At 25.2% G+C, this 9422-nt stretch overlaps 1 long non-coding RNA gene across 1 annotated transcript; it reads left to right on the top strand.

The window, feature by feature from the left end:
- Positions 1-7135: 7135 nt before the first annotated feature.
- On the top strand, positions 7136-9090 carry LOC124431456. Its single transcript, XR_006944012.1, has 3 exons — positions 7136-7198; positions 8328-8447; positions 8967-9090. It is a non-coding gene; the product is annotated as an uncharacterized LOC124431456 (long non-coding RNA).
- Positions 9091-9422: the final 332 nt, after the last annotated feature.

Genomic DNA, 9422 nt, shown 5'->3' with positions numbered 1-9422 from the left:
ATTCATCATAATAAATCTTAATTGTTAATTATAATATCGCAAAAATTCAATTGTCTCATATATTAAAATAATATAGTTACATTAGATCTACTTTTAATAATTATTTCTTATAATATTTATTATAATAATAATTTTCTATATTTTATTATATTTATAATTATTTTCTATCATATAAAACACACACACATATATATATATATATATATATATATATATCCGTAAGTATATATAAAATATTAAGCAATGTTCTATAGAATCGATTATTATATCGCAAAAATATAATTATCATATGTTAATAAATTAAATTATTAAATTAAGAAGAAGAGGTATAAAATCTAATCACCGATATACATATAAATAAATATCTATTTATTTATTTATTTTAGAATAATAAAAAGAAGAAGGAAAAAATAAGTCAAAATATTTTTTTAATATTCGTCCTATAAAGGATATTCCCAATTGTTAATAAATCTTCATTATTAAAATAATATTATGTTTCGTCAAAAAAATGTCGGTCAAGAGTATTATCCTTGGATTTATTGCTGGCGTAAAACCATTATAAAATCATGAGTGATCGACAGCCTTAACATTACGACGCATTCCAGGTTTGTGCCTTTGAATTTCGAACGTTCATGACTGACGAGGAAGGATGAATTCTTTGGTATATATATATATCGATCCCATCAAATATATTGTCCTAAAAGCGAAGGCCATAAAACGATTAATTACTAAATCTTATGAATTATTCATTGACCTTCATCTTAATATTAAATTCCAATGGTATTGTTAAATCTTAAACTTTTCATTTTAGTCCAATAGTATGACTTTGATATTAATTTTTTTATTATTATTACAGATTAAAAGGAAGAAAAAACAAAAACAAAAAAAAATCTTATTTCTCTTTTCATTCTTCCTACGTTAATTAATTAATTAAATAATTAAGATATGTATATATATATATGAAATATTAGTAATAAGTAATTAATAATTATTGAGAAAAATTATTAATAATAAATATTAATCTTGAATTTTGCTTTATATATGTATACATATGTGATCTAAATAAATTGAAAAAAAAAAAGAAAAAAAGAAAAAAGAAAAGAAAAGAAAAGAAAAGAAATAGAAAAACAAGAAGGAAACAAAATTTTTTGTTAATTTAATAATAGTATTGTAATAAAATGAATCAAAAATAAAAAAGGGAAAAAATTAAGAGAAAATATAGAATTCTTCTGTCTTATTAATAATACTGCAATAAAAATGCAATTACTTTATATTGCACCCAAGTATAAAATATTTTCAAGTTCTTCAAGAATTCAAGGAATTAAAAAAAATATAGCACACTATATAAATTTTCTCTCTCTCTCTCTCTCCCCCCCCCCCTCTCTCTCTCCCTTTGCGTATCGATTCTTCTTCTTCTTCTTTTCAAACAAAATTATATCATTTTATATAACTATATAAAAATTATAAATAAATTTTAAAAATTATGACGTATTATATTATCACCCATGTATTCTGATTATCCATGAAAAAAAAAAAAAAAAAAAAAAAAAAGCGAAAAGAAAAGAAAAATGAAAAAATAAATGGACCAAAATTTACTAATCGAATTATTAAAAGAAATCATTAATTAAACACATACCTACATACATATGTACGTACATATAACATACATACGTACACACATACATACATACATACATACATATATATATATACACACACACATATATATATATGTATATACAATAAAAATATAAATTTCAAAGACATAAAGATAGAAATTCATAGTATACAACGTCACCGTGGGAAACAAGAGCGAATTCTCGAAGCGTTCGACGAGTTTATACGAAAGAATACATACATACATACATACATACATACATACATACATACATACATACATACATACATTTATAAATACGTATACATAAAATTGTATGTATGTGTGCATGTATATATACGTATGAGAGATCTCCTCGTTGCAGCATAAATATAGACGTGTAAACAACGCGGACTTTGTGCAACCGTGCTCTCATCTTGTGGTTATGAGAAAAGAACATCATCCAAGAGTCTACGATTAAGCTCTCTCTCTCTCTCTCTCTCTCTCTCTCTCTCTCTCTCTCTCTTTCTTTCTCTCTTTCTCTCTTATTCCTAGTATCTCGACGATTTACATTCCGATCGTGCCATGCCACGATCGTGGCAACTGCTCGTAAATTTCTCCATAAGTCTCTTGTTAGTATGTATGTATGTATGTATGTATGTATGTATGTATGTATGTATGTACGTATGTACGTATGTATGTACGTATGTACGTATGTATGTACGTATGTACGTATGTATGTACGTATGTATGTATGTATTTACGTATATACATGTATTATAATCGGTACGAGAGTCTGCTGGATCATTCTAATCAATTTTTAAATATAAAAAAGAAAAGGAGATAAAAAGAAATGGGAGATAAAAATAAAATACGGTTCGAGAAAAATTTCTATTACAATTATAGAACCAACCTCGATCAATGATTAATGAATTATTAATTATTTTTTAATTATATTTATTCGATTATTCAATTGAATTATTAATCATTTGTTATTAATTATATTCATTTCAATATTATCGTTTTATAATTTTTATAAAATGTATCATATCTAATAAATACGTAAATCTTACGTGCATATGATAAATTAAATCATTGATATTATTGATACTATATTAATTAATAATAAATTAAAATATTGATTATATATATATATATATATATTTGTTAATAAAATCATTTGGACAATAATTATCGTATATATATTTTTGATCGGTATAATTATTGTCAATTCATTTGATTTCATGGATTTATTTTTTCCACCCTATACTCTAATGAAAATGAAATGATTAAAAACTAAACTTATCTTAAAAAAGTGATCAACAATTCATACGAGAAAGGAACGATCCATATTATATTAAATTTCTTTTTTTTTTTTTGTTTTGTTTTGTTTTGAATTAAAAAAAAAAAAAAAAGGAAAGGATAAATAAATAAATAAATAAAAATGAAAAAGAAAAAGAATTGTGCAATTATCGATTAATCCTAACAATAGTCAATTAATTATATATCCTAATCTTGAACTAAGGATCTACGAAAGAATCGTGAATCGTAAATACATGTATCGTAACATACATTAACGATGAGTATAGATCTTTAGTGATCTTTATCGGTTCGCACACGTGTTGTTAATGTACATAAAACATATATATATATATATATATAAAACAAAAAATGAAAGAGAGAGAGAGAGAGAGAGAGAGAGAAAATGATCTAAAAGAGACGAAGAAGAGTAGGATCGCTACCACACATGGAAGAAAGAAACGCATCGAGTGCAACGTTAATGACATCATCGAGTTGCACGTGCACCATCTGCGGTACACCTGCACTTCCCTCTTATCGGTGCACACAACGTGTTTACATCGGATCGCGAACAAGTACAAGAAGAAGAAGAAGAAGATGACGATGATGATGATGATGATGATGAAGAAGAAGAAGAGGAAGAAGGACTTATATATTATATATAGATTACATAGACATTTTCCATCTGTGTCGTCTTTTCTTCTCTCAACACTTTTATAGTTGTCCTTTATGTTCGAACAGAGCTTTATACACTTGACTAATACGTTGTAATATCGTTCTAATATCATTAAACGTCATCCCTATTTGTTCAATTACTTTTCTCTTCGTATCTACGATCTATATTAAATTTCAAATAATTTATATATTAATTTATTATATATTTTGTATATAAATCTTTTTCAATGTATTTATTATATGTAAATTTTTTTATATCTATTTATTAATTATATATATATATATATATATGTACATTCGTATTTTTTTTCAATGTACGGATATATATTTTTGTATAGTGATTTGAATATAAATTATTTATGAATGATATTTGTATATTTGTATATATGTATTTATTTGTGTATATTTTAAAATGTGCGTAAACACCTTTTTATCTATCTATGATACATTTGATCTTTTTCAACATTAGATATTTTTTCATATATGTAGATTTTCTTTTTTTATGTATCCACTTATTTATAAATGTATTTTTATATTATGCAAATATATTGTATGAATGTACATAGATTTTTTTTTGTCACATGGCATTTGTATTTACATAAATTTTTCTATGTTTATCTATAAATATGCATATTTGTATTATTCAACGTATGCACACTTGATTGTATCTAAAATATGTCTCTATTAAATATATTTCTAAAAATATATCTTTGTATTATTGACAATATGTATGCTTGAATGCATCTTAAATCTTATTCAATGTGTGACATTTACATATGTGTAGATTTTACTGTATCTATAATTTATCAATAAATATATTTTGTACTTTTGAAATATGTATATATATAATATATCTATGATATTTATACATATGTAAATTTTTATGTACTTATTTAATGAATGCATAGATATATTTATATTTTTTGAATGAATGATATTTGTACGTTTTGTTTATCTACTTATTCACAAATTAATATTTGCATTATTGATAATATGTATATTTGAACATCTAGCATGTAGGGGTTTTTTTTTTTTTTTTTTTTTTTTTATAATATGATATTGTTGTACGTAATGATTTTTATATAATTATTTATAAATATATGATTGTATTATTGAATGCATTTAGATCTTTTGGAATGAATGATATTTATTATTTACCATAATAATTTATATATATATATATATATATATGTAGAAAATATTATAAGATATATAAACGTATTACTTTAATTAAAAGATAAATCACGATAATAGATCTTTCCTTTTCTCTACTTTTCTCTCTTTTCAAACGTTTCATAAAGTTTCGTTCATGTAATGTTATCATTTTATTCCCCAGAGAGTTCCACCTTTAATGAATTAAATTAATTTGTTAATAACAGATTATGCAATTTCTGCAACATCTATGTATATATATATAAATGTATGCATTCTCATATTTAATTCTATAAACAAGACGATAAATATTTTGCAATTCGTAAATAACGTTCTCTGGACGCAATAATTGAAATTTTCAATAAGACCTTTCTCGTAGATTATGCAAATCTCTCTTTTTGTTTATTTTTATTTAGGCACGTATATATATATATATATATATATATTTATTTATTTAATTATTTATACGTATATTACCTTGACATCATTCGTGCAGGAACAAAATGCAAAAGCTTTTGATCCTCTCCTTACTTGTTATTGCAAATTAAAAATAATTTTGCAAGTATTTATGTAAATGAAAAATAATAAAAGAGAGAGAGAGAGAGAGAGAGAGAGAGAGAGAGAAAATTAAAAAGAAAAAAGAAGAATTTGCAACAATATACATCTCTCTCTCTCTCTCTCTCTCTCTCTCTCTCTCTCTCTCTCTGTCTCGCTCGAAATTTATGCATAATTATAAAAGTATAATCATGCGATAACATGAAAAAAATGACGGAAGGTTAGCATTATTAAACGCGATACACGGTAAATGAAAAGTTCTTAAACATAATTACAATATAATCAATTACAATCTTCTTCGAGATTTTTTTAGGTTAGCTTTTTCCTTTTTTTTTTTTTTTTTTTAAATTGTAAAACTACAAGTCTAGGCTGTTAAAATTACACGTATAATTACAAACCGCTTATAAATTCTTGGATAAAGAAAAAAGTATTAATTGATTTTTAATATTAACTTAAGAACTTTCTACCCACCCTGTATTTACTTTCGATAAACTTTCTCTCTCTCTCTCTCTTTCTCTCTCTCTCATACTATTTTCTTACCAATAGATCATCTTGATCGAATCGATAAACTTTATGCTTTATTTGGTAAAATTATTCTAGTCAAAGTAGAAATATCTTACATCGAATTCTTTGAAAATTGCCTTTTCCTCATGGATCGGAAGTTATTCTTTCGTGCTTTGGTTATCCTCGATTTGGGTCAACGATAGTATATATTCATAGGTTAGAAATTGCGTACGAATAAACTTTAAGCTTGAATACATATATATGTACATAAATATATATATATATATATATATATATATATATATATATATATATATGTATGGATGAATGTACATATGTATGTATATTTACACGATAAAATACGATTTCCTCTGTACGTTTTTTCTTCATCTTTTTCCTTACTTTTTACATCTTACATATAATTTATAATATTTAACATATATATATATATATATATATATATATATATATACACATATATTCAAAATACGTAAATTATCATATCATTTAGATAAAAAAAATATGCGAATATATACATATATATACATATATAATAGAACGAGAAATTAACATACCCTTTTCCGCACGTCCTTTCGTAATACGTACTCTCTCGTTTGTAAGAACGTTCTGATATACGAATGTATATCACGGTAAACGTTCGTCAGGACTCGTAAATTTTCGGCAACACACGAAGGTGAAGGACACTCGTTAGTCTCGTTATTATCTCGCGACGAAAGAATAATACACATGTCACATAATTATATCTAACATTTTTAATTTTACAAATATTATCAGATCACATTCACTTACGTTGTTTCACTTATGTAGTTACGTATATACACACACACACACACATTATACGTATGTATATATATATATATATATATATATATATATATATATCTTTATGTGAACAAATTCGTTCGTTCGATATTTATTTTCGTTTTTCGTAATTCACTTTACGACGTTTCGAAGAAATGATGTTTCGTGGAAAATGAGATGAAGAAGAAAAAAAAAACGATCTAAGACCTTACTGTCGTCGAACATCCTCCCTGCGTATCCATTTCAACCATATTTTATTCTCACATTTTATTACTTTCTTTCTCTACGTAAGTACGTACGTACGTACTTACATGTGTGTCGTATAAAGGTTAATAATTCTCATAGTTTCGATCGATAAATCACTATTACTTTTTTCTTTCTTTCTTTCTTTTTTTTTTGTCTCCATCAAATTTATGACGAATCGTATCGTATTAAAGATTTATTATACGCGTTGTGTATGAAATAAATAGGTAAACTGTTATCGCGCATGCGCGAGCCGAATCACGTGACCGTATCTTCTCACATAAACGCCATTTTGGATCGTCGAACGGTAAGCGATTAGTACGGGATTTACGTCGTTCCTCGTAATTACAGGTAATTAAAGAATTATTTTCTAACGTACAATATCGTACCATATATCAATCGATAGTTGAACACGCCTTTTCTAACACGTGTTATTTTCAATTTGAGACAGACTCGGGTTAAAGAGATATTTTCGTTAAAAATAGAAATGATAATATTTCGTCGTACTATTTTTATTTCATTTCTTGTCTTTTACTTCTTTTCCTTTTTACAAAATTTTCTACTCGATTTATCCTAACGCGAGTTCTCATACTTTTCTGTTCGTCCTTTTATTCGTAATTACAGTATCAGTAATAATTTTTTAATCGATCGAATTTTGTATCACGTCTTTTTTTCTTTCATATACATATATATTATGTATCATATACGTATCACATAACATCTATACATATATGTATCTCTTTTTCTTGTATCTTTTTTATTCTCTCTCTCTTCCTTTTCATTTTTCTTTTTTTTTTATTAAACATATATATACGTACATATAAATGTATATATATATACATATGCTCGCATTATATATATATATATCAATTTTATGCTACATACACACACACATATATATGTATTACGTATCATACACAAGTAATAATTTTTTTTCTTTTTTTCTCATTGTCTCTCTCTCTCTCTCTCTCTCTCTCTCTCTCTCTCTTTTTTACTCTCTCCCTACATACGCACAAATACATAATCGTATATACAATACATAAGCATAAAGAATTTAATTCTTATATAATGCAGTCTCACATTTTTCTGGTTTCTCCAAGAATTCCAGGAATTGAAAAAAGTATAGCACGATATATATATATATATATATATATATATATATATATATATATATATATATATATACATATACCAGTTTATTAATGTATTACGAATAGGTAAGAAATCTATCTCTTCTTAAAGCATTAAACGAGAAAGAGAGAAAGAGAGACAGAGAGTGTTGTATGATACAGAAAGAGAGAGAGAAAGAGAGAGAAACAAAAAGACAGAGAGAAAGAGAGTAAATGAGAGAGAGAGAGAGAGAGAAACAAAAAGACAGAGAGAAAGAGAGTAAGTGAGAGAGAGGGAGAGAGAGTGAGAGAGAAAGGTAATATTCGGAATGTAAATAATCGTTGACTCATATTTTTGTTTGCAATTCCAGGAAATTATTCCTCGGCCAAGGACGTATACAGAGCTTGTTGAAACGTGTTTGTTAAAGGACAAAGAAAAAGCCAAAAGGTTTCTCCGAAGCGAACGTTCTTTTTCCTATCCACGTATAAAAGTAAGTCAATTTTCTACGACGTAGATATTTAGTACATATTTACTCATACATATATATATATATATATATATATATATATATACGTATTATATTATATATAATATAATTTTTATCATGGAAACAATCGTTAATATCTAAATAGAAAGGTAACAAAGTATGTGCATTCTTATAATTTTTATAATATTTTAATACGTTTATCATATATTATAAATAAGAAAAGATATTAATATACTTTATGGATTATTTAAATATTCAAAAGATTTTTTATTAACAATTGGATCTAACGATATATTAGGGGGGACCAGAAAGTAATGTCGTTTCTGCGCATGTCGATATTTGATTGTGATTAAAAATAAAAATTAAAGTTAAAAATTTATTCGTTTGATTTTAATTTAAGAAAGCGACATTCCTTCCTCTCCACCTAATATATTATATATATATATATATATATATATATATATATATATGTTTGTTATAATTAATAATTATATAATAATTTTCTTCATTTTTATGTTCCAGATGATCATTATAATCGCGTCGCGAGATAAGAAATAAATCGTGTGTTGCATCGTTTAAATTGAAATGAAAATCGTGCAGTAGAAGCAGTGCTTGTTCGTTTTTTTTTTTTTTTTTTTTTTTTTTTTTTTTTTTTTTTTTTTTTTTTTTTTTTTTTTTTTTTTTTTTTCTCAGTCAATAGATATATAAATTCGCGAAGTGGTAGAGTCAGTGTTTTTGTTACGTTCCCGGAGGATACTCATCGTGGAAACTTCGACGTTGACTTTAAAGTGAGTAAAATTACATTTTTAATAAAAAGTTTCCTCTATAATTGGAATGATTTATTATTATTTTTTTCTTTTTTTTTTTTTTTTGTTGTTTTTATTTTTTTGTTTGTTTGTTGTTGTTTTTATAACAATCACAGCGATAACAATGTTTTTCCTTTTATTTCCAGCAACGTCGTTGCATACATGCGCGATG

The sequence above is a fragment of the Vespa crabro genome, chromosome 21 (genome assembly GCF_910589235.1).
Source record: "Vespa crabro chromosome 21, iyVesCrab1.2, whole genome shotgun sequence".
NCBI classification, from domain to species: domain Eukaryota; kingdom Metazoa; phylum Arthropoda; class Insecta; order Hymenoptera; family Vespidae; genus Vespa; species Vespa crabro.
The sequence above is the reverse complement of the archived record's forward strand: the minus strand, read 5'-3'. Positions and strand labels throughout refer to the sequence as shown.